The sequence below is a fragment of the Canis lupus genome, chromosome 6 (assembly GCF_003254725.2).
Source record: "Canis lupus dingo isolate Sandy chromosome 6, ASM325472v2, whole genome shotgun sequence".
Classification (NCBI taxonomy): domain Eukaryota; kingdom Metazoa; phylum Chordata; class Mammalia; order Carnivora; family Canidae; genus Canis; species Canis lupus.
In genome coordinates, this window is record NC_064248.1 from 26,764,242 (window position 1) to 26,787,894 (window position 23,653).

Below are 23,653 nucleotides of genomic sequence, written 5' to 3' on the forward strand. Positions count from 1 at the left end.
GTAAATAAGTAAATATATACGCATCCACACATACACAAACTCAATTAATTTATATCCTCTGAAGGCCTGAGCCATTTGGGGGTGGGGAGAGAGAGAAAGGGAGAGGCACCTAATATCACCATCCAGGTAATTTCAGAACTGGGCTTCCCAGGCAGCTGCCAATACATTATTTTTACTATGCAGAGGTACAAATGAATACGCCACTGCCACCCCCTAAATCTCCTTTACGAGCAGTGCGTTTGCCTTGGGCCGCCCTACCAGGGACAGGGCCTTCCAGGCACGTTTTTGCTGGCCAAGTTCCTGAAGAAGGCTGCAGCTTTGCGGTCCTGCTCCCCCAGAAAGAAAGGCAAGCGCCCCACTGGCGCTTCCTGCTTACAAATGAGCTTGCGTGTGATATGGCCAATGGCATCTCTCCTGGAGGGCCATGGGCAAAAGTGACAGCGTTGTCCATCCCGTTGAGAAGTGACTGCTGCCTTCGAGGCGGAGGGGCGCTGCTGTCCGTGGGATGGGGGGGGGTGTCCTCCTGGGCCACATGGCTCGTGGCACCCTGCCAGGCTCTATTGAACTTCGGGGGTTGAGGGGGGCGGATGCAAGACCGCATCATGACCCACTTGTGTGCGTGCTGCCATTACCCAAGGTGGCACGTTCTGGTCACCCTGGAATGTGTCTGACGCCCATCCCTCCAACTGGGCTGAGCAAGGAGGCGGCGACGGGCAACCGCGGGGGCTCCGCTGTGGAGTGCGCTTCAAGCGCAGCTCTGAGATGCTCTTCTGGAAACCTGGCTGGGCCACTTCCTAGCTGCGTGACCTCGGGAAGCTTAGGTAGCCTCTCTGAGCTCTGGTTCCCTCCTGGGTGACACCAGTGCAATAAAACCACAATTCAGAGCACAGAGGTGAACGGTCAATATAAGGCAGCTGCTGCTTCATCGAAAATCCTACCTGCGGGGCCCGTCCCCTTCAAGCGTGGATTCGCACCTACAGACCGAGCACCAGGTGTGCGGGACGCACCGTTCTAAGCAGCAGGGCTGGGCCTGTGGGTAAGCCAGGGGCCTGCGCTCAGGGAGTTCATGTTTTAGTAAAATGAAATGGACAACCAGCTTACCGACTCAATAAAAAGATAAAAACAGAGGACGTGTGGAATGTCTTATGGATGTGAGGCTGAGCACCGCTTACATGTTTTTAATCCTCCCATTTTAAATGATTTTTAAAAAATATTTATTCATGAGAGACACAAAGAGAGGGGCAGAGACACAGGCAGAGGGAGAAGCAGGCTCCACGCAGGGAGCCCGACGTGGGACTTGATCCCGGGTCTCCAGGATCACGCCCTGGGCTGAAGGCGGCGCTAAACCGCTGAGCCACCCGGGCTGCCCTTAAATTATTATTATTATTTTTAAATATATTTGAAACAGAAAGAGAGAGAGAGAGAGAGAGAGAGCAGGCACAGAAGCAGGGAGAGGAGGGAGCAGCAGAGGAAGAGGGAGAAGCAGGCTCCCTGCTGAGCAGGGACTCTGATGCGGGGCTCCATCCCAGGACCCCGGGATCATGACCTGAGCCAAAGGCAGATGCTTACACCGAGCCACCCAGGTGCCCCCATCCACCCATTTTAAAGGTGGTCCTGAGGCTTGGAGAGGTCATCTCAGCCAGTTGAGGAACCAGGCCTGTGTGGCCCCAGCACTGAGAAAGTGAGAAGAGGAAGTGAAGAAGGGCTAGGTGCCCGGGTGACAGGTGAAAGGGCCGTTTCTGCCTCTGCTTGCCCCTCCTGTTCTGGGAAGTGACCTGTGCCACCCAGGCTGGTTGGAGGATCTGGCTCCGGATAAGTTCCTTATCCGAGAGGCTGAGCGGGGGCACCTTTCCCTTTCCCGGCACGACCAGCCCTGCCTCGACCTCCTCCCCTCTGCCCTCAGACAGCTCAAGCAGCAAATCCAGCAGAAGGTGGTTCTGGGAGACCCGATGGACCACAGTTGTTCAGGCCACTAGATGGCTCTTTCTGTGAACTTGAACCGTGCCGGTGGCTGGCACTAAGGAGGCTGTGAAGGCAGGCTGCTTTCCCTCTGGCTGGGACACGTCTCTGAGAAGTTCAGTGGAGCCCTCAGCTTCTGGGGGCCCCTCCAGGGGCTCATCGGGTCTCTGGGCTGCCTTACTGCCCCAGGGTAGGTCACCTATCTTTTCCCCCTAATCCCATTAGGATTTCTCACTGAAGAGGTGAGGCAGCAAGACAGGGACTCCCACGCAGACTACGAAATGCAGGCCAGATGCCCAAGTCCCCGCAGGTGCCCCCAACAGAGCAGCACTGCCACTTACTTCACGAGCTTTATGATCCATTCTACCCCCTGTAACTCCGAACGTCTGCTACCTGGGAGAGCACCTACTGTTTACTCCCTCGGTGAATCTCCATGTTTCTCTTTGACACGGGGGGATATTATTATCCACACTTGACACAAGAGTAAACTGAGGCTGGCAGAGGAGGTTCTGTGGCTCGCCCCAGCCAGCGTCACATGGGTGGGAAGGACAGGGCTGGCTCAGATCAAGCCCAGATCGGATTCCAAAGCTTGGGCTCTGAACTTCCCAGCCTCAATGGAGTTTTAGGCCGTGTCTGAACTCAGAATTAGGGAGGGGGATGGACTGTTTCCCTCCTGGTTGGACCTCAGGAAGCAGATGGAAATTCATGAGTTGCATCCACATGCCTACAGTCAAGACCAGGAAAATCCCAGCTACCATCAGGGGTTCAGGAATTTATGATACAGTCCTCTGCGCCTCCCCCTCCACCCCACGCACCTTCCATCATTGTTGCCAGGCCAGCATTTCCTATGCGTTCTCCTCTAACTGGCCCTCCTTCCAGCCCTACAAAGAAGCTGTGTGGGCCAGCAGTCAGGGGCATGAGCACTGAAGTGGACTACCTGGGTCCCAGTGCCTTCTAAACGCTCTGCGACCTCAGGCAGGCCTCCTGGCTATAATCAGCTCATAGGATTGGCATGAGGAGCCCGTCAGTCACACTGGCCAAGACTCGGGACAGTGCGTAGGCCACAAACCATAGTTGTTGACGGTGTTCCTATTACTAGTGGGAGATCTTTTCCGACAGATGAGTAAGCTGACGCTCAGAGAGGTAAAGGCACTTGCTCAAGACCACAGAGATTGGGGATTTAAACCACAGTGCCTGACTCTGGAGCTCAAGCTCATACCCACTCCCCAACCGAAACAGCCCCCTCAAGCCACAGACTGGCATTGAGGCTGCCTCTGGTTAGGGGTACGATACCTAAAAGAAAAATGGGACTGGCTGTTTAGGGGTGTGGAAGTCTGAAATTTCAGATATGTCCTGGACTCACTCTCTGTATAGAGAACAGGCTGAGGGGTCAGCTTCATGACAGTGTTCGGTTCCATCCGTCTCCAGGTCACTGACTGTTCTAGTAGGACAGCCGAAGAAGATCATGAGGGTCAGGCTGGGCCTCTTCCACTTCCCCCTTCCTATGTTAATTATCACTGGAAGCCCAGGTTCTATGTGCCTGTGGCAGCAATTACTAGACAACTGGACCCTGCAAGTCCTAGAAGAAGGCAGGCAGATGGCACCCCACCTCTGCTGGGCAGAGCCTTGCATATTATTGGGGACCTTGGCTTCATTCAGACCTCAGGGGTCAGCCTGTCTCCACCCCTAGGTCTCTGTCCTCTTGCTGTCCCTCTGTCCATCTGTCTCTCTTGCCTCCCCCTCATCCCACTGTCTTGCATCATTGTGCGATCCAAAGGCTGCCCGTGGCCTGGGACATTTATAAAGTTCTTAAACTTCTGAAGAATTGAGGTGGTAAAATTTAGTGGGTTTTCTTTATTGTTTTCTAAGATGGATCTAAATATTTTCCTAACATAAAAATGCTTATCAAACAAAGATAAAAATATTCTCTTGACTTATGACATATTTCAAAACTTGCCAGAGAAAAACCCAGAACACTCATATCACACCCCCAGGTACCAAATCTGTCATGCTTTATTCAATTCTTTAAAGAAATAAACTTTATAGATACAGTTGACGTATTTCCCACTGCTCAACTCCCATTTCTCAACAACCCAGAGGTCACTTCTGTCCTTCACACCTATGTGTTTATATCTCTAGTAAATACGTATGTGTCCACAGACAATATATAGCATTACTTTGTGTGTTTATAAGGTCGACAAAATGGCACCATGCTGTAAACATCCCCTTTGCAATTTGCTGGTTTTGTGCAATATTTTACTAGCATTTCTGCCCCCCTCCTCCCCCCTTCGTTTTTGCTTTTCTCAATGCTTCTTCCCTCAGATGACATGATGCGGTGAGAACGGGCAGCAGCATTTAGCCCGTGGATTCTCAACATTGCCTTCCCATTCCAATCACTTAGAAGCTTTAAAAATGCTGACGCCCCGGTTGCAATCATGGAGTTGGGGTGGGGGCCTGGGAATTGGGATTTTTTTTTTTTAAAGCTCCCCAGTTGATTCCAGCGCATAGCCAGAGATGCGACCTTCCCCTGTGCTCTTCCTGCCATGAATCAGGGACAGCCAGGCCCAGACACCACGGGAAAGGAAGCACCACCTGTGGCCAGCCTGTAGCCCGTGGAACAGTGGACGTAGGAGAGGGACAGGAAGCAGGCGTAGGGGCTGTTGTTTCCGGTCCTATACCCCACACCCACCCCCACAGTTGGCAGTGACTCTGCTAGGCCCCCTGGCACTCTCTGGACCCCTGTTCACCATCCACAAACTGGGCGTGTTGGGGAAGAGCAATACTTCCTAATGTTCAAGGTTATGTAACAGTCCACGGAGCGCCCCTAAATCATCTTGGGGGCCACACAACCCTCTTGGAAAAACACAGGACTAGAGTGTCCCTCTGGTTCCTTATCACTGGGTGTTCCAGGAGGCCAGAAGTCTCAGGCCATGGCTGAGATCACAGAGCAAGAAAGGGGAGTGAAGCCCCTCCCTTCCTCCCAGTCTCCCAGCAGAGCAATGGCAGATCAGAAGACCCAGGACTGGCTATGCTTCCTCCCCTTCTGCAGTCGGGCGGGCCTTCATGTGGCGTCACCTCCCACTTCCCCAAACTGTACGCCAGGAACTGTTCTGAGCACCTTGCAGAGACTAACTCATGTCAACCTCAGGGCAGCCCTTGGGAGGCGAACACTGTCAGCATGCCCATTTCCTAGATGGGGAAACCGAGGCACAGGAGGCACAGTGACTTGCCCAAGACCCTCCCCCAGCCCTGCACCCCCGCCAGGAAGCAGCACTTGACCCCAGTGCACCGCAGCCCGTTCTCCAACGGCCGAGGGCTGCCAGCTGTCCTGTCCTAATTGCTGCACAGATGTGGCTGCTTCGGGGAGCAAGGCGGAGAGAAAGAGGGAAAAAACATTTTTAGAAATGATTTCCGACAGGCTACCAGATACTAAAATAACAACATTTGGTTTGTCTTGCTAGCTGGAGGCAAAAACCAGCTCAGGTGGGAGGAGGCGGCTGCAGGCACAACACAGACGAGGCCGGCTGGCCCCACGTCGGCCCAGTTCTGGAAGGGGCCCCTGCACCTCTGTCCCATCACGAAATGATACCCCGGGAGCTTCCATCCCGGTACTAAAGACGGTGGGGTGGGGGAAGGGGCTGGGTCTTTAAGATGAAAAGGTGGGGGGATCCCTGGGTGGCTCAGCGGTTTAGCGCCTGCCTTTGGCCCAGGGTGTGATCCTGGAGACCTGGGATCGAGTCCCACATCAGGCTTCCTGCATGGAGCCTGCTTCTCCCTCTGCCTCTCTCTCTCTCTCTCTCTCTCTCTGTATATCATGAATAAATAAAAAATCTTTAAAAAAAAAAAAGATGAAAAGATGGGCACTTCCAGAAGGCTGAGGCCCTTGCTGCACCCCGTGCCCAATGAGTAATTTTATTTTATTTGTATTTTTAAAATTTTATTTATTTGACATAGAGAAAGAGAGAGTGAGTGTATAGGCAGGGGGGAAGGGCAGAGGCAGAGGGAGAAGCAGGCTCCCCACTGAGCATGGAGCCCAAAGCGGGGCTTGATCCTGCTGGAATCTGAGCCAAAGGCAGATGCTTGACTGACTGAGCCACCCAGGCGTCCCTTAATGAGTAATTTTAAATTCAAGGTGCAAAGCTGTAGGAAACAGGATGAGTAACCTGGGCCAGGTGGGGGCGGTGGGGAATATTCTTAGGGAAAGAGACTTAGCCTGTCCTGCACACTTACTGTACGCCACCGTTGCCAGGGATTTACCTGCATTTTAACATTTTACTCTCACACTGATCCTTCGATGTAGCCACTGCCTTTGTTACCCCAACATTTCACAGACATGGAAACTGAGGCACAGAAATGCTAAGCCACCTGCCCGAGGACACACAGCTAGGAAGTACCCGAAGCCAGAGCATGATCTCCAGAGCCCAGCACCTCCAAATGTCCTGCGTTTTGTGCATCTCTCTACACTTCTGAAACACCTAAGAAGAGCCCAGGTCCCGCATGAGTGGCTCAAAATGAACGGGCACATCCTGTCCTCACTTGGAAGGAAGGAGGGACTGGCTCTGGGAACCTGACAGGCTGGCACGTCTGGAGGCAAAAGGCAAGCCAATGGGAGCAGATGGAGCCCAGGCAGCAGATGTTAATGCAGTTTGCTTTTTCCATATGCTTTTCTGTTTAGCTGTAATAAGTGAATTGTTCTTTAATATCTGTCAGGAGCTTCAAACTCTGAAGGCCAGTGGCAGTCGCAGTCACTCAGACACAAAGGGAAACTGGCTGGGCCGTCTCATCACATCACAGAAGAAGTGTGCAGAGTGTCAAGAAAGATGCCAAGTACAGCATGGTCCAGGCCATATGTAGGCACGTACGCGCGTGTGCACAGTCACACGCACACACACTCACTCTCCAGGTTTGCCTTGACAGCCAGATTCTTGCTTGACATCCTAGAGCCTTTGCAAGCCCACATGGGTGTCCTTGCTACTCAGCAATAAGTATTAAGTGGAATTTCAAATTTTGCCTTTGGAAAAAAGAAAAGCTCCAATTTGAAAAATATACAAATGGCTCAAACTGCTTTGCTACTTGGGACGTGCAAAGCAATCACAACCCATCTTCTTGATAAAATGCAGCAAGAAAACTCTGGACTCCTGTCATTGGGCCTGTTTCTGGATTCTTTGTGTGTCTTGGGTTGGACATGGCCCTACTCATCACCACCACCACCATATGGATATGGGGTTTCGCTGTGCTGTAGACAATATTTTTTCCATCCCTATTTCCACTTGACAACAACTATGAGTCTCAGACAGTGTTTCACCAAGTTCCCACTTTCCTCAGGACACTGCTGTGATTCTCTTGACAGCAATAAGATCTCCCCTCGTGCCCTTACGTCAGACAGGGAGCACGGAGGGAATGGCCTCTTTTTTTTTTCTTTTTATTTATTTATGCATGAGATACAGAGAGAGAGGCAGAGACATAGGCAGAGGGAGAGGGAGAAGCCGGCTTAGTGCAGGGAGCCTGATGTGGGACTCGATCCCAGGACCCTGGGATCACGACCTGAGCCACCCAGGTGCCCCAGGCCTCTTGTACTTCACTCTTCCACTTTCACACAGAGGAGGTACAAGACCTGACCTGAATCACAGCATTACCTGTGACCAGCTGGGGGCCTTGGGCAAGTTACTTCTACATCTGCAAGCCTCAGTTTCTGCCTCCATAGAATGGGACAAACTAGTTCCTGCCCTCAACAGGCTTGTGAAAATCGAGTGAGAAAATGTAGGTAAGGTACCTGGCACAGTGACAGGCACGCGGCACGCACTCGGAGATCAGTGACTATTACTGTCTGTCCATTACCTTTCCTCTTCATTCATCTCATCGATATTCAAGCACCTTCTAGGCAATATCCATCATTCTAGGTGCAAGGTAGCGAGGTAAGGAGGTGCATGGAACTTACATTCCACAGGCAAAGAGAAAACAGAGCCACACACAGTTGTAAAACATGCCATGATGTGGAGCTGAGTTCTTTAAAGATGCACAAAGCAGGGGATCCCTGGGTGGCTCAGCAATTTAGCGCCTGCCTTTGGCCCGGGGTGTGATCCTGGAGTCCTGGGATCAAGTCCCACATCAGGTTCCCTGCATGGAGCCTGCTTCTCCCTCTGCCTGTGTCTCTGCCTTTCTCTCTCTTTCTCTCTGTCTCTCATGAATAAATAAATAAAATCTTAAAAAAAAAAAAAGATGCACAAAGCGGGAGAAGGTGGTGGATGGCATTTCAGATGGGGGTCAGGGAAGACCACGCTAGGAGGTGGCATTCAGGCTGCAGCCCGCTGACAGGAAGGAGCCAACATAAGAGGATTCTGGGCGAGGGGCATCAGGCAATAGGAATGATAATAGCAAAGTTCAACAGGCAGGAGTGAGCTTAGGCTATGCAGGTAGGGTGTTAGGGTCCCAGGTGTGACAGGAGAGGAAGGTAGGGGTCTGGTGGGGACAGGCCTTGCTGTCCTTGGTGAGGAAAGGCACACTCATTCCAAGCGCCCTGGGAAGCCACTGCAGGCTTTTTGAGCAAAGAGCACACTGTGATCATCAGCCTTACTTTTCAGAAAGGTCCCTGGGCTGGGCCACCGAGAGGCCCTCGTGCTCACCTCTTGCCTACACAGCAGAAAAAGGAGAGGCGGGGACAGAGGTGGAGGCAGCCCTTCCCAAGCCCAGGATGATGAAAACCCACTGCCCAGGCACTGCTCCAGCCTCTCCCATCTCAGAAGTGTTGCCCGGGACAGGTTGGGGACAGGCACAAGTAAAACAGGAAGTGACAGGAATTTAATAGTCTTTGGCTGCAAGGTTGGGTAACCATAATCACCCAGCACCCCATTGTGATCTCACACCAGTAAATGGGCCTAAATCACAATTCTAATGAGTCTCAAGTACCAGGCTAGAGCTTATTAATTTGAAGAGCCCCAGCAGCCTTAGGTACCTGTGCTGGAGGGGCTGCTTCTAATCTGCTGTCAGGAGGCCCCTGGCCGCCTCCTTCTGGTGACTCGGTGGCATAATTAATGACTTTGGCACTTCCCACCAGACCTGGGGCTCTGATGCTTTCTGCCTGGGGCGGCCCCTGTCATCTGATAGGCTCAGAGGGGGAGATGCTCACCTGCTGGATTGGGCAGCTGCGAGTTCATGCCCTGGACCAAGAGGCAGCATCATACAGGCCTGGCTGCAAGTTCCACATGAATGCCTGCAAGCTCTGATTTCTGTGGCCTTGGCCGTGATGCCGTTCACCTGCAAGCCAGCATTCACATGGCTCTTGCTTTCTGCTTCCTTCTGTTTTATGGCTGGGATCCTCCTCCTCTCTTCCCACAGACCTCCGATTCTATGTTTGCTAAGGAACTTTCCACGCTGCGCTCGGCTCACTTGGTAGCAAGGGTAAAACCTCCACCCAAATATGCCATTCTGAGAACTTATGCAGTTTATAAACCCCAAGGATCTGGCCCCAAATCTGGTGTGTGTGTGTGTGTGTGTGTGTGTGTGTGTGTATGCACATGCATGTGCGCACACATATGGGTTGTGCCAACACCATCACATTAGCAGCAGCTAATGTCTGGAGCTGAGCACCCATGTCCCCCAACCTGTGCTAAACACTTAATTTGCATCATCTCCCTTAACCCTCCCAATACATCTACAACATAGGATCTCTTCATATTCCCATTTTACAGATGAAGAAACTGAAGCTTAAAACGGCTCAGAAACTTGCCCAAGGCCACACAGCTAGCAATTGGGAGGACTGGGGATTTGAGTCAGACTCGTTTCAGTCCATAAGTCAAACCCTCTCACCACCACACTTCCTTGAACAGGTGGACAGAAAGTGGATTACAGGTGGGCAGTAATGGGTGGGAGGGCCGTTAGGTACTGGCTAGACCATCAGGGAGGAGGATGACAGATAACGGAGTTAGAGAAAAACGAATAAAGCCAGAGAATCTCTTCAGGGTCTCGGTCAAGCAGTACAAATGCCCATCAGCCAGGGAAGCTGTCTTCCTTGCCATCCCTTAAGTATCCATGGGTGTTTACTCATGACAGAGTCTCCAGCCCAGATGGACTTGTCACCCACATGCATCCTTGGTCATTCCAGCACTAAAACTGGCTTAGATTGGGGGGCACCTGAGTGGTCCAGTTGGTTAAGCATCAGACTCTTGGCTTTGGCTCAGGTCATGATCTCAGGGTCATGAGATGGAGCCCCGCGTCTAGCTCTGTGCTGGGCATGGAGGCTTCTTAAGCGTCTCTTTTCCTCTCTCCCTTTGCTCCCTCCCTTAAAAAATCGGCTTAAAGGTTAACATTTATGTGCTCACCAAACAGCATCTTATACACATTAACTCATTTGATCCTCATACATAATGACCCCATGGGAAGGTGTCGTCATCTTCATCATCATCATCTCAATTTTTTAAAGATGTATAAGTCGAGGCAGAGAAAGTTTAAGCAAGCTGCCCAAGGTTTTACATCTAGGGATTGGTACAGTGGGGTTTGAACCAAGGTCTCCTGCTGTCCTAACCATCAGGCGCAACCATTGTTTACTGGACCTTTATACTATTCTAAGCATTTTACAAATACTTTGTGTCATACACAAACTTATGATTCTGGTACTATCTTTATCTCTGTTTTACAGGTAAGAAAAATGAGGTTCAGAGAGGTTGGGCCCTCCCAATGCTCAGATCAGGCTACTGTTCACTTTGTGAGAATTACAGGAAAACAAAACAAAAAAGAAGAATTGTCCCTTACTCTGGGCAATGGCAGTGCAGAGTTTAGGTCTTGATGATTAGAGTGCCCGCTGAATTTTAGCTCCTACTTACTCCTCTGTGCAGTGCGCATCCTGGGCAACTCTACAGAGCAGCACTGTAGCCAGCTAATAAATGGCAGAACTGAAATCCCAACCCAGGTCTGACTTGGATCTGGTTTTAAATTACTACACATATCCCATCACCCACCTCAGGATTTATTTCCTTCTTTTTTTAACCCAATACTAGATTCAAATTCATCCAAGACTGCTCAGAAAATGCCCTGTCCACTATCCTTGAGTGGGGAAAAGCTCAGTAAAGGTATGCTGGCCAGGAGCAGAGGCTTCCAGAACAGACCCCCTCCATCTCCAGGGGCTGTGACTACTTCTTCACAGGCTCAGAAAGACTCTGGGCTCATGGAAGGCAACTCAACTCTGAAACAACTGTCCAATCCTCGCAGCGGGTATCATGGGGGCTTTATCTCCCCGCCCCAATCAGGTAGGCACTTTGCACAGTGACCCTTCCTGATCTACGCTGTCAGGCTGCAATTTAGCCATTCGGAGGATTCTGCTTGAGGCTTCTGCAGCCAAGAGCTTGCTGCTGGGGACGCTCCCAGGGCCCTAGACTTCGAGCAGATGTCGCTCTGTATTAAGGGCCCACTGTGCTGGACTTGGGGATCTCTGCTAAATATTCCCAAGAGAGAAATCAAATGAGGAAAAGGGGATGGGTAACGGGGAGAGAGAAAGGGGGAGAGAGAAAGAGGGACAGATGGAGGAAGGGAGAGAGGGGGAGAGGGAGAGATGGGCGGGGGGGGGTGGTGGTACCAAGTATCTGAAGGAAAAAAACAGGGACACAAACCCCCAAGTCTGTCTGGAATGGAGAGACTGGGCCTTCTGCCTGGGAGTAGAAATCTTTTTTTAAAAAAAGAGCTTACTTTTATTAATCACTTAGTTACAAAGACCAACAGTGAGTCTAATATGTGCCACCTACTATATTAAGCACACTTCTTCGACAGGGGACCTGTAACAGTTACCTGCCCTTCCCCAGTAGAAGAATGGCACCTTGCCCAAGCAGGGAGGCCATAAGATAAGCCAATCACCAGCAAAACCCTTGGGGAGTAACCCCAGGAGCGCAACCCCACTAGTCCAGCATGGCGATTTCTTATGTGCCTGCTGCATGCCAAGGATTGTGCAAGACTCTTTTGTTCCTATTGGGGTTTGGCTTATTATGAGTACAGCAGACTGAGTGTAACTGAAGGCTCCCAGCAATGGTCTGTGGTATCCATGACCTTGGCAGTGTGACTTCGTACCTCCTCCCATCAAGAGGTGGAGGCTATTTCCCCAGACCCGGAAGATGGCCTGCCCGGGGAACTTGCTTTGGCCAAAAGAACCTGATGGAAAAGACCCTGCTTCAGTCTAAGTTCAGTTTCAAGAAGCTCATGTGCATACTCTCTCTCTCTCCCAGAACCCTGTGCTGCCATGTGGAAAGCTGAGGTTCATCTACTAGGGGATGAGGGAACACGTGAGGGAAGTCCACACGTCCCAGCTGAGACAGCCCTAGAGCAGCCTAGAACAAATGGATCCCCAGACACGAGAGCCACCCAAGATTACAGGAGCCACACCACTGAGACCAGGGATCCTCTAGCTGACCCAAAGACCTGTAAGTAATAATAAATAACAAAACCAGTTACTGTTTTATATGGCTAGGTTTTGGGGTACTTTAATTACCTCGTTACCATCTAAGGTCATTTAGCTACTAAGTGGCGGAGGAGGGATTTTGCACCATTATTAGGGATTGTGGACGATAATTTACAGCAGGGAGAAAAAGGAAACCCAATTCTGTAGAGGGCCAGCTAATGAAGATCTTTGCCTTTGTAGGTCATGTAGTCTTTGTTAGAACTACCCGACTCTGCCAAGCGTGAGAGCGGTCATAAACTACACCTAAACAAGCAGGGGTGGCTGTGTTCTAATAAAACTTTATTTACAAAAACAACTAAAGGGCCAGATTTGGCCCCATGAGCTACCAACTGCCACATCCTTCTCAAGACCACTTCCCAACACCTTCGCCCTTTGTGCCAGCCCTTCGTGCCAGCCCTTCTTCCTTTCCCTGTTGTCTCATTATTCCTTTTCTCTAGGATTTCCATGTAAAAACCCCTCAATTATCTTCTGCCATTTTCATACTCTGCTCCACGACATGTGACAACTAACTCTAAACCCGGCGGCTTTGTTTCCCCAGCGTGTGTGTGACTCGACTCCCTAATTTTGCAAATCTCTGTCATTTCCAAAAATCAGTTTGACTGATGTGTTTTCCCAATGTTAGGTTGATAGCTCTCTGGGTTTCCCTAGGTATGGGAACTTTAAAAAGTTATGATTGTATTCTAAATCCAAGACCCAACATCATCACTGTGACAGTTGGGAATGCAAATTACTCCTGTTCAGAACATTAAAAAAAAAAAAAGTTTCAGTTCTGTAGCTACAGATATTTGACTCGCTCTATAAAAATTTTACCCTTCACCCCCTAAAAAAGATCCACAGTGACGCAGAAGTAACTCGGGGAGCTGTTTCATCATCTCGCACACCCAGTCTCTGGGGCAACCTCTCTCTAAGAAGCAGGAAAGGCGTGTGATGATGACTTCTTGCAGGGAATACAAATTGGGCTGGGGGAAATGAAATCCCAGAGGTTTCCAGTACTAAGGAAACTCATCTACCTCACCTTGAAAATAGTGTTACAATAGATTTCAATTTCTTCACCTCTTTCTGGCCCTTTCCACTTCTCCGTTGTCCTACTTAGAATATAGGACCTTGGCAATTAAAGTGAATTCTGAGCTCTGTTATTTTTTTCCCCCAATTGAAGGGAAAAAAGAAAAAAGAGACAGACAGACTTGAGAGTTTAGCAAAAGGAACTCATCCAGCTTTGGGGCTGAGAGCCACGTCTTGAACATTTCATCCAAGGTAAGTCAGGGCTAGTGTCAAACTTTCCGTAATTGTTAACAACCTCCTAAGTGAAAATACAAATGTCTATCTGGACTGCTTTTAAGTTCTAAAGTTCCAACGCTAGGAAGGCAGAGGAAGGCCCATCTCCTGTTTTCTCGTGGTTAAATTCCATATCCAAGAAGGGCTGGCCTCTGTCTCAGCACCTGGCACTGAATGAGCTACTTCTAGAGGTGGCCATATGACCAAGGCCAAGGGCAAGGGCAAAGTGAAAAAAGACGCCTCACGGAACAGGATCCCCTGACTGCATGGAGGTACCAGGGCATTCCATGTCCAGAATCGTCTACTGTACTTGGGGCGCCCCAAACAGTTCAAAGCACTCAAGGAAGACCCCCAAGCTTGCCACAGAGCATGCGTCTGTCAAAGTCCCTGAATGACACGCACTTGCCCTGTGCCAGAGGCGGCATTAATCACTCCTAACATAATTATCCCCATTATGCAAAGAAACCAAGACCAAGGCCAAGGGTCCACAAGCAGGGAATGGCAAAGCTGAAATTCTTAGCCTGCTCATTTGATTTCAGAGGCTTCTCTGAATCAAGACAAAATAACTTGACTTAGTGAATGATCCTCTTTTGTGGGGTCGACCAAGTACAGGTGGGGACAAGGTCCTGGTATTGGTCAACTCCCACAGCTCTGCCACGAAACCCCGGTCAGCCTCAGGCCATCTGAAAAATGACTTGTTTTAACACAGAACTTGCATCTGATGAGCAGCATCAAATAAGACATGGGGCCTTTGAGGTTGGTAGCAAGGGATTATTATTTCCCATTGCACAGATGTAGAAACTGGGGCCCAGGGAAATGAAATAGTCTGTCCACCAGCCTATTAGTGGCAAAGCCAAGAACAGACCATGGGTGCTGGCCTTCCAGGCCACAGCCAACAAAGGGGTATGGGTTTGGCTGAGTGAGATGTGCCCAACTGGATTTTGCACAGTCTTTACACACTCCAAGACCAGGAATCCTGTGAGCCTGTCGACCTGTGTTTCCCGAAAGCTTTGAAATCCAAAATATGCTTCACATCTGGAGTATGCTGAAAAGAGGTTCAGGGGTAGAAGATGCTTAAATAAAAGACATATACAAAGACAGACAAAGCTGGAAATTGTGGTGGGTTTTTTTTTAATCTCAGTAGTTATTTATGTCTGTCTTCCATGTTACAAAAAAAAGCTTAAGAAAAACACACAGTTCCACTGACCAAAAATCAAAGAGACCAAACACAGGGGGTAGAGAGAAGTAAGGAAAGGCATCAAGACAAAAGATCCAATATGAAATTTAAGTTGCTACCAGGAGCATGGTAAACATCCAGAGAATGACCAGAGGTCCTGGGCACTCGAGAGAGGTAGAACTCTATCTCGAAGCTTCCTGGCAGACAGTGCAAAAAGGGAAACACAATTAGTCAACCCTGTGTCACAGATGGGATTCCTCACTTTGCCAAAATGATTCTTTGTCACCCCTCCTTTTTCAGTACCATTAGCTGTGTTCCATTTCCCAGGTATTAATTCTGTGTCTGCATCTGTTGAGCTGATCTGGAATGACCCGCAGCAAGGCTCTGCAGAAAAGCTTCTGAAATCAGATGAGCCGGCTGGTCGGCATCCCTGCTACTGTCAAGTGTTTACTTACTGAGCATCACCTGAACAGACTGCCGATGAAGAAGCTTAAAGCCACTTTAGTAGGAGACGGTGCCACCAGAATAGCAATTGGAAAGGAAGCAGAGAAAAGTCGGGAATTTAAAGTGGAAGTGGATGACAAAACGCACCTCTGGGTTGACGTCATCTGCACGGGGCCACGATGCTTCCAAAACCCCTTTTCTGCACAAAGTGACTGCGTGGGAATAAGGGGACCCTTCCCTAATTCTCTCCATGCCCTACCTTGTCCCGCTGGTGAAGGATGGGAAGCTCACGCTGTTGACCTCAGCCCCAAGCCCTAAGTGGGCCACATGACTAAAAGGCTGGGCAGGAACCACACTTGGGCACTCGCTGTACCCCGAACTCCATGCAACGGAGCTGTGAACTGTCAGGCTCCCTGGAAGACATGGGAGCATCATGGGGCCAAAATTCGGATCCCCAGCAAAGAGAGAAGTGTACCTCAGCCCCTCACCCCTGCCCTGCTCAAGAGCCCCGGGCTTGGGAGCAGCCTTTTATCAGACCTGTGTGCTGGGCTGTCAGGAAGTTGATTCCCTATCTGCTACTCTGGCTGATGTGCGGGGATCCTAGGAAGCCAGGAGGCAAGAGGGGTGGGTGACCAGCAGGACAGGGTACCTGCCACCCCGGGGTTTAGTAACCACTGACACCACCAGAACCCTCTAACACTGCACTGTGGTATTTAATCTTTCGTGGCATTGACCTGCGAGCATCTCCCTAATGCAACCGCCACTTAGCGGAGCCGCTGTAGCTCCCTTAGGATAGCTGTACCAATTAAATAACATGACACTTTAGAGGTGTAAAGCTATGTATTTACTCCCAAACCGGAGGCTTGAGGGCTCTTACTTAAAGATTTTAAGCAGAGGGGGATAAAAAAAGTTTCCCTCTTAGGAGTCAACATCAGTGACCACTGTTTGCTGTGCAGAAAGGCCGGGTGTGGATGCGCCTCAGGGGGCGGCGAGGGGCAGAGGGCAGCACGAGGGCCACGCGCCCAGCACGGGCTTGGAGAGGAACGGGTTCAGATCCTACTGACATGCTATGGGATTCTGAGCTCATTATTCCATCTCTCTGCACCTCGTTATCTCCATCTGCAAAATGGGGCCAACATAGCCATCACCCAGTAGAGGAGATTAAAAGAGAGAAAGCGTTCACACCACAGTAATTAGGAATCCCCCAAGCAAGCACGCAGTTGAAGGCCGAGCACCTACTCAGAATCGGTGGCTGTTCTCCCTGCAGGGGCTCACTCTTGTGCTAGGCTCAATCTGAGAATCTGCTTCTGTCCCATTCTTTAGGGGCTTCTCACAAAGATGGGGTGGGGAAGGTGGGGAGGAAGGGAAGGTTTCTGGAAAACCTGGTTGCTGGGGCCAGGCTCAACTTGGCAGGTGTCACTGGCAGCCGAGGACACGTGTCTGAGGACCGGGCACCCCGGGGGCTGTCTCAAGGCTGCTCCAGTGCAAGGGGCAAATGATGGGCTTGCTGGCCAGCCCGACTCATCAGAGGATGTGTCACTGCTTGAAAGTACAAAATAAGCAGAGTGCAGGTAACTAAACACTATTTTTATCACCGTTCTGACACTCTCATGCCACAGGCAAAGGCTGCTGCTTGAGGGAGGATGTTTATTCAGAGCAAGGGGCCGCCTGAATACCAATGGGGCTGCTGGCAGGAGGTGGGGCCGCTGGGGCTTCTAGGGGTCAGTGCAGGAGGGGCACAGGGCAGGGCCACGGCCATGTGGGGACAGAGCAGGGCTGAGCCAACAGAGAGAAACACCTACCTCTGCAAACTCAGCTCTGCGCCCTGTGCCCTGCTGCCCTGGGGCAGTGCCCAGTCTCACTTCCAAGCTCCTGTCCCCTTGGGCACCAGGGACAAAACTTATCCTCCGGGTCTGGGCAGGTCAGATCTGAATTATGACAGTTCTGAGCTCCTTCGGGATAGACACTGGATCTGCCACATTCACCATGGTATTCCCAGTAACCAGACAATGCCTGGCACGTGCGTGCAGTAGGCACTGGATAAACATGTCCCCAAAGAAAGGTTATCCAAGGGTTCAGGGGGCATCTGTGAACAATGCAGAGAAAAACTCTTGCCCTCAAACTTTATTCTAGCACAGGGAGACAAATAAATAAAAAATAATAATAATATGCACCAGTAATATGCACAATAGGGTAGAAGGGAGGAGACGGGGGAGGGAGGTGGTGAGGATGCTGGGAGGGAGGGGTGCAATCTTTAAAAGGACAGAGGAGGTCAGCCTTGAACTGAGAGGGTGGGATGCGAGCAGACACCTGATATGGAGGAGTGAGTAGGCTGTGTGGGTATCAGGGAGCAGGACTGCAATGCAAAAGCCCTGAGGTGACTGCGCACCCAGAGGGGTTCACCTCACCAGTGGGGATGAGCAAGGAAGTGGGGATGGAAAAAGTAAAAGCACAGAGAGCAGGAGATAAGGTCAGAGTAGGATCAGAGGCTAGATCACATAAAGCCTTCTGGAGCCGTGGTTCTCAACGGGGACAATTTTACCCCTCACGGGACATCTGGCATGTCTGGAGACATTTTTGGTTGTTACAATTAGGGGTAGAGGGTCCTGGCATTTATCGGTAGAGGCCAGGGGTGCTGCTAAACATCCTGTGATGCAAGGGACAGCCCCGCAAAGAATTACCCGGCCCCAGATGTCACCTAGTGCAAGTCTAGACCGTTGTAAGGACTTTTTGGCTTTTGTCCTGAGTAAGTTGAGATTATTTGCTGAATGAACAAACAAATAACACACATGGTAAGTCAGGAGTGTTTCATCTTCTTCAGAGCCCTTTCTCCTATTAATAGAGTCAGGGAAAAGAGAGAAAAGAATAGAGAAAACAGGAGAAAAGAGGGCTTTCTTCCTGCCAAAAGTATGCAGTGGAACTCCTGGTTTTGAAATGTCCTACTTTATGTGCAATCTAAAAGGATGCCAACTGTCTTCTGGCCTGGTGACAACAGAAGGAACTTCTTGGAAAGCTGGCTGTGATAACATGGAGGTGGCCAGAACCTGCCCAAGGGAAAAACACCCAAATCAACAGTAAAAACCAGGTTTATCGGCAACTGGGGTGTATCGGGGCCTCAGCGGAGAGCAGTTCGACGTTCATTTCTTCCCAAGTGAAGATGGGGTGGTGGTGGGCAGGGTAGTGGCTGTGCTGGGGGCTGCTTGGGCGCTTTCACTTCTAGTCACCAGATCCTGGCTGAGCTACTCCTAAAAACCTACAGCCTTGTCTGCATTTCATGTGGGTGATTAAAGCAAGGACTTCATTCCCCATTCCTGCCTCTGAGTTTGTGAATAATCAAAGGCTAATTAGCCAGGGTCCCATGAGATGAGGATTTAGCCATGCAAGACATCTACGAGGCTCCAAAAATAAACTGAGAGGTGGATCTGAGTGCCAGCAGGGATCACTGGGGACGAGGTCAGCTGGGGCCGAACAGGGGTAGGTTTCTCCAGGGCCAGGCTGACCCTCCGGCTCACATGAGGACAAAGGACGAGTCACTGAGAATCTAGTCTTCCTCCACCAAGCTCTCAAATCAATCAAATCAAAGTATTAAGAATCCAGAGTGAGATTTGAGATTAGGAAGGGCTGAGGAAGGCTCTACAGGCCGGAGTCAAACCGTCAGGTTCAAACACTGGCTCCTCCCCTTCCTGGCTGTGTTAAATGGTCTGAGCCCTTGGAGTCCCAGTTCTCTTCCCCTGTAAAATGGGATCAAACTCAAATAATCACGAAGTGTCCTGGGAAATCATTTCAGCGGGGGAGGGAAGGCATGAGGACAGCAGAAGTCCTACATACTGATTCTTGTGCACTAGACACTAGAAGTCAATGTTTAGACTTGTTAATTTGCTGGATTCTTAGAATCCAAGAGGGCATTGGGCATCTCATTTTTTTAAAGGATTTTGTTTATTTATTTATTCATGAGAGACACACAGAGAGAGGCAGAGACACAGGCAGAGGGAGAAGCAGGCTCCAGGCAGGGAGGCCGATGTGGGACTCGATCTTGGGACCCTGGGATCATGACCTGAGCCACCCAGGTGTCCCTGGGAACCTCATTTTAACATGAGAATGCTGTAATTTAGGGGCAGTAAGCCACGTACTGGGGCCAGGGAGCAGGACTCCCCTTCCACCATGTTCTCTTAGAAATGCCACCCAACGCCGAGCACCGTGGACTTCTCAGTGTGCTGTCAGGCCGGGTCCTCACAACATGCATGCGAGCTGGCTACAAATGCTGCCGTCATTCCATCTGACAGAGGAGGAAACCCAAGCCTGTCCCTCCATGTCCCCACTTGCCAAAGGTCTCTACTGGGAAAGCACAGCCCCCAGGGAAAAGTCCAAACCAATGCAAAATGTCATTCGGGTTAGGTGGTAGCCACGTGGGGCAAGGAGAGGGGTCCTATCTGCGGTTGCTCAGCACCTAAAAGCCCGGGGCGTGGTACTGGCACAAAAACAGACACATAGATCAATGGAAGAGAATAGAGAACCCAGAAGTGGACCCTTAACTTTATGGTCAACTAATACTCGATAAAGGAGGAAAGACTATCCATTGGAAGAAAGACAGTTTCTTCAATAAATGGTGCTGGGAAAATTGGACATCCACATGCAGAAGAATGAAACTAGACCACTCTCTTTCACCATACACAAAGATAAACTCAAAATGGATGAAAGATCTAAATGTGAGACAAGATTCCATCAAAATCCTAGAGAAGAACACAGGCAACACCCTTTTTGAACTCGGCCACAGTAACTTCTTGCAAGATACATCCACGAAGGCAAAAGAAACAAAAGCAAAAATGAACTATTGGGACTTCATCAAGATAAGAAGCTTTTGCACAGCAAAGGATACAGTCAACAAAACTCAAAGACAACCTACAGAATGGGAGAAGATATTTGCAAATGACGTATCAGATAAAGGGCTAGTTTCCAAGATCTATAAAGAACTTATTAAACTCAACAGCAAAGAAACCAACAATCCAATCATGAAATGGGCAAAAGACATGAACAGAAATCTCACAGAGGAAGACATAGACATGGCCAACACGCACATGAGAAAATGTTCCGCATCACTTGCCAACAGGGAAATACAAATCAAAACCACAATGAGATACCACCTCACACCAGTGAGAATGGGGCAAATTAACAAGGCAGGAAACAACAAATGTTGGAGAGGATGCGGAGAAAAGGGAACCCTCTTACACTGTTGGTGGGAATGTGAACTGGTGCAGCCACTCTGGAAAACTGTGTGGAGGTTCCTCAAAGAGTTAAAAATAGACCTGCCCTACGACCCAGCAATTGCACTGTTGGGGATTTACCCCAAAGATACAGATGCAATGATGAAATGCCGGGACACCTGCACCCCGATGTTTCTAGCAGCAATGGCCACTATAGCCAAACTGTGGAAGGAGCCTCAGTGTCCATCGAAAGATGAATGGATAAAGAAGATGTGGTTTATGTATACAATGGAATATTACTCAGCCATTAGAAACGACAAATACCCACCATTTGCTTCAACGTGGATGGGACTGGAGGGTATTATGCTGAGTGAAGTAAGTCAGTCGGAGAAGGATAAACATTATATGTTCTCATTCATGTGGGGAATATAAATAATAGTGAAAGGGAATATAAGGGAAGGGAGAAGAAATGTGTGGGAAATATCAGAAAGGGAGACAGAATGTAAAGACTGCTAACTCTGGGAAACGAACTAGGGGTGGTAGAAGGGGAGGAGGGCGGGGGTTGGGAGTGAATGGGTGACGGGCACTGGGGGTTATTCTGTATGTTGGTAAATTGAACACCAATAAAAAATAAATTAAAAAAAAAACCAAAAAAATCCCACGAAAACCTTTCTAACTGGATTATCAAGAAAATTATGCAATATTTATTATATAATGTTATCTGTGTATATACACTATGTGTATACTATGTACACTATATATTGTGTCTGGAATATAATAAAAACTCAATAGGATGTAACTTTTGTTGTTAATGCCAATGCTAATACTATGTTACAAGTCAAAGGGAGCTTCTAAGCCTAGTTAATAAATATTGTTGGTTGAAAATCAACAATATATAAGCTTTTAGACAATGTGTAGTGGAACATATAAAAAAGCTGATTCTATATTCTAACTTCTGTCCATTACTTCTTTCTTATGTTTTGTTCTTTACTATCATTGCATCACTAATTTAAGAATAAAAATGTGAATCTGTGGGCTTTTCATTTAAAAAAAAAAAAAAAAAACCATTCGGGGCCAGCAAGTTCACAGTTCATCCTCAAGGACAGACTGAGGGCAGCTGCTCTCATTGTTCCCATTTTAAAGAGGAGGGGGAGGTTCAGGGAGGTAGAGGAATTTAAGCCAATTTAAGGCTGGTGAATGGAAGTGCTGGGATTCGAACCAGGTTAGTTAACATGTTCCCAGCCACTGTGAGGCCCCTCGAAGTCTTTGTTAAATATGACGATGGGAGTCAGGAATCCAAAAAAACTGTTCAATCAGCAGCCATGGTTCTCTGACAGTTCATTCTCCCACCTCTGGCCTTGATCTTTTTCTGACGGGGAAGGGGTTCAGGGGGATATCCCTCAGTTATGACTTCATGGGTGGCTCTACATTGATCTTAAACCAGTGCTTTCCAAGGAAAATGCTATAACCTACCTCAGGGCCTTTCACTCACTGTTCTCTAGGCCTGAAAAAAAAATCTTCATGGTTCACTCCTTAGGCAACAGTTCAGAAGACACTTCAAGAACTACCTCGCCCCCACCCAGTAGGCATTCCCTATCCCTCTTCCTTCCCATGTCACTTGTATTTAGCATATTACCTATTTACTGCTTGTCTTATTCTCCAACTGGAATGTAAGCTACTTTGTTACCTCCTTTATGTATTCATAAGCTTTCGCTGCCGCATGACAGAAATTGGGTAAATATTTGTTAAACGGATGCCTGAATGCACCAAACCCGTTTCTGTGCACCTACTAGTCTCCAGGCAGAAAGCAAGGGTAACCCCACCACCGTGATGGGAACCAGCCACATGCAAGTATCAACCTGGCTGCTATGTTTACTAGGCAAACTTGAGTTGGAATAAACAGCTTGTAGGATGGGAGTAGGGGCAGTCGGTAAGCCAAGGCCAATCTTCATAGCCAGACGAAGTAGCCAGTAGATTCTATTTGCACAGAATACCTCTGAGTCCTCTCCATCCCCTTAACCCGCTCTTCCCTAAGGACCTTACAAAACAAACCTCCACTGGATACCAACCACTGGGTTCAAATATTCAGATGACTGTGATCGTGCAGCAGGCTGTAATGACAGGCAATGCTGCTGCAGAGGGATCACAGACCCCCCACAGGAGGGTTCATGATTTTCTAGCAGAGGTCATGGTACATGGGGGTTGATTCAGTCTTGACCCAGCAGTAGGGATTTTACCAATTCTGACCAGATTTTACCAGGACAAGCGACTTCAGTTTGCTCCCCCCACCCTTGGGGACCGAACGAGGACCGCTCATCTGGATTTCCCTGACTGCTATAGGACAGTAGATCCCTTAGAAATGGAGGCCACAGGCAAGTCTGCAGGATGAGATCCTGCTCTTTGAGGAAGGCTCGAACAGAGCAGCAGCACAGGAAGGACCCTTCTCCCAACCCTCCCAACCTGGTGGGTGTTGAGCCCCAGGAGAAGCCACGCCGCTGCTTTATTCCAGCCCCATTTCGAAGTGTGCACCCAGCCAACATGATGAAACAAAAGCTAGCTGCCTGGACTTTCTTTTAGTGAGATGAGAACTGAGGTTCAAAAATAAACTGTGCAAAGCCACATGGAGAAACACCAGACGATGGAGAACTGGGCGACCGAGTGCATTAAAGGTGGCAGGGTGGGGAGCCCATGTCTCAGTCAATAACCAGGTCAGCTGGAATCTGGGGTGGGTCAAGACAGTTGCTTAGCTGCTAAGAAAGTGGTGCAATTGACCTTGGACATCTGGGGGAAGTTTCAGCTCTGAGGAGACGTTTCCACACTCCCAACAAAAATGTTACCGTTTGGCAAGGGCACAGTGATTCCACTTCTAGGAATTTAACCTTCAGGGTTGCTTGTACTTCAGTAAAACCACACGTGGGCAGGGAGGATGGTCACTACAGAGTTTTTAGAATCAAAAGACGGGAATCCACCGCAGCCTTCTTCAGTTGTGGCCAGGTCAGGTACCCGACGCTCTGCTCATGCAAGTGGAAAATGATGTGGCAATTAAGAAGGCGGCAATTCTATATGCACCAACCAGAACAATCGACAGGATGTAGGGATAAGTGGAAAAAAAGCAAGACTCCTAACAGGGGATGTACCTTGTCACCAGGGATTAGG

The 23,653-nt window shown here is 49.3% G+C and overlaps 1 protein-coding gene and 1 long non-coding RNA gene across 2 annotated transcripts in view; one reads left to right on the top strand and one right to left on the bottom strand.

Annotated features, from left to right (window-relative positions):
• Positions 1–23,653, bottom strand: part of XYLT1 (xylosyltransferase 1) — a 306,267-nt gene that overhangs the window by 145,732 nt on the left and 136,882 nt on the right. The window lies entirely within an intron of this gene.
• Positions 8,882–16,074, top strand: LOC112640326 (uncharacterized). The gene is made up of 5 exons (XR_003123976.3): positions 8,882–9,357; positions 10,953–11,201; positions 12,168–12,362; positions 13,557–13,654; positions 15,180–16,074. It is a non-coding gene; the product is annotated as an uncharacterized LOC112640326 (long non-coding RNA).